This window comes from Acanthisitta chloris, unplaced genomic scaffold (assembly GCF_000695815.1).
Source record: "Acanthisitta chloris isolate BGI_N310 unplaced genomic scaffold, ASM69581v1 scaffold19515, whole genome shotgun sequence".
Taxonomy (NCBI): domain Eukaryota; kingdom Metazoa; phylum Chordata; class Aves; order Passeriformes; family Acanthisittidae; genus Acanthisitta; species Acanthisitta chloris.
In genome coordinates, this window is record NW_008675567.1 from 1 (window position 1) to 3045 (window position 3045).

The window sequence follows — 3045 nt, forward strand, 5'->3', positions numbered from 1 at the left end:
TTGGCTTGACAAGGGGGAAGCACACTGGTGCATGTTACTTTATCTTGCTAAACCTTTTTTCACTTCCAGTTTGGCAAAGGAGGGCAATAGCTACCCCTGTGGAAGACCAAACCAGCACACGCATGTAGAGCTCGTTGCTGCCAGCCCCAAAACTGTAAGAGTCCCTTCTCTCCCTTTATTTGGCATGGGCTCTACAGTCCTTTCTCCCCTCAGTACTCATACTTGGCACCCTCCTTCCTCTATTCCAGCTTCATTCTATCACTCCATGACCCTAGAACTGTAACAAGTGAAAAATTCTCTGAATGGCTTGTGTAATGTCCTCCCTCGGTGCCTGAGTTAAGCTGTGGTCTAAATCACAAGCAAAACTGCTCTGCAGCAAAAAAGGAAATGAAGCATTGTCTCGGTTTTGTAATGACTGAGCTGGCTGCTCTGCATCCCCCAGACCTGCCTGACAGCGTCTTCCTGGTGTATCCTAAGGGACAGCAGGATCAGGGATGTTTTCTTGACTGTCTTTTCCAGGTTCCATAATCACCCCTCCTTCACAACTAGGTCAGACACACAGAGACACATGACCCTTTACTGCGGTTCCTTCTGATAAAACCATTTTGTCCAGAACCACTTCCACTACCCAAACCATGCTGTGGCAGGCAAGGCTGGAGCTCTAACCACCACCCCCTGCCTCCCTGCAGAGCGCCTTCCCAGCAGCAGTGAGGCTCTGTTGATGCTGCTGAACGCCCTGCATTCCTCCAGCTTCAAGCAGTACCAGGCACCACAGCTCACTGAGCCCATCTTTCCGCCCTGTGAGAGCTGCAAGCTCCTCCTGGCTTCGTTCCACCAAGTGCCAGTCCCTCTCAGTTAACCTTCGGCAGTCCCTCAGAGAAGGCGTGGAGCCAGGGACATCAGTGGAATGTCTCTGTGCTTCCTCTGGAAGCTGCTCTGGCAGACACAAACACAAGCAGCAGCATATTCACGTACCCAGAACAGCCTGTAACCGCTGGAGTATTTCAGATGATACATACATGCATTAAAAGTCTGTAATTCCAACAAGCCCATCACAGAGTATCCCAAAGTATCACACTGGATTCCTTTGCTATGCTATGAACCAGAACTGATCATGGGGATAATATGCCAGAGGTTCTCCTATTGTGTATCACATCCATCTGAGCACATGTTCTGGGAAAGATTTAGGCTTTGGATAATAAGAAAGTAGGGCAGTTGCTGTTGACAGCTATGTTTACTGTGCTGCTGTTGGCAAATACACAGAAGCAAATGAGCCAGTCCCAAAACCAAAAATAGAGCAAATTCTCCTTGGTATGAGCACAGCTGCCATGGGCTGCTGCAATGCAGTGATATCTCACTTCTTTAATTTCTTAATGATAGATTTGGCTGCCTCAAATCCTCCAGAACTGGAGGCAGTAAGTTCTTAGCATCCATAACACTGACAGCAGCAGCTAGAAGGCCAACAGGAACTGCCCATTTAATCTCACTCAGTGCTGCCTGTACCCTGCCTGCCTGGGTTACTTGACTTTGTGATGATAAACAGTTTACTTCTGAGCAGTATCTAGGACACTAGAAACTTGACCCTCGTTCAAACATGGCATATAATCCAACAAAGGCTAATTATTCCCAACTTCTACACAGAATCACACACAGAGCCAAACTGGACTGCCAGGACCCATCTCTCAGTGGAAAGGAATGAGAGAGAGGTTCAGAGGCAGATGGTGTATCTGAAACACTCTTTGTGTAGCTTTCCTATTACACGTGCAGGTTTTCCTCCCGCACCTGTTTCTACCACTCAAACATCAAACTATTTACAGACAGCAAAAGGAGAGGGGAGAGAGGGTGTGGAGAAATGCGATTCATTCTTTGCATTCCCTTCCCCAATATTTACAGATCTTTGATTCCCCTTCTTGGGGCTAGTTTTCAAAGTTTTTTTCTGTTTCAAGGCACTTCAAGTTTGTGGCTGGACAGCTGGCAAAGTTAGCATTTAAAGGGTTTTAATAAATTAAAGGCCCTCAGGGAGTTTTCCAGAGAAACTGAACTCCAGTAAATTAAGGGCCAGGTCTTGGGCATCACTTGTGCTGAAAAAAACCCACAACCTCCAGCAATTACATCAGATCACCAGTTAATGCTAGTTGAATGTTTACAAAAATCATAGCGTTTTAGGGGTTGGAATGGACCTTAGAGATCATCCAGTCCCAACCCTCTGTCCTGGGCAGGGACACCTCCCACCAGAGCAGGTTGCTCAAGGCTTCATCCAACCTGGCTTTGAACACTGCCAGGGTTGGGGCAGCCACAGCCTCCCTGGGCAACCTGTGCCAGTGTCTCAGCACCCTCACAGGAAAAAATTTCCTACTATCTAACCCAATTTCCTCTCTTTCAATTTGTACCCATTGCCCCTTGTCCTGTCACTGCAGCTCCTGACACTGAGCCTCTCTCCAAGGCATCCTCCCCCTTCCTTTAAAAACATATCAACTCACTTTGGAGCATTTCTACTTCACAGCAACTAAAACAAAAAAAGAGGAGTGGAAAGACAAAAATACAACCTTCTAGGAAAACAACAACTCAGGTTTATTCAGTGTGCAGGGCAAGAGCTAAAAGGAGTATTAGCTTGCATCTCTTTCCATATCCTGTGAAGGCACTGTGGAACAGCTCATTTTCTCCCTGTTAATCAGTACTGCAGCCTTCCCCATTCACTGTGCAGAATGCCTCTACGGAGCACCGAAAGCGATCTGCTCCCCACGTCTCCAGATGCAGTTATATTCTTCCACAGAGGAAAAATACATGTGTACATTAGTTACCAAATGCTCACCAGGAAAATTCCACCAATTTATTAGATGCCTTGTCCTTCCTAGGACAGTTTGAGCCAAACAAGTCTGCTTATTTAAATACAAAAAACTTTCAGAGTCACAGGAGATTCCAGAAATGCCAGAACCCTGGGCTCCCCTCCTTCAATACAAAGGGAATAATCTCCCCCACCCACTTCTCTGCCCAGGCCTGCACAGCGTCCACAGAAGTTTTAGGGTCTCTGGCCCATCTTCTTCA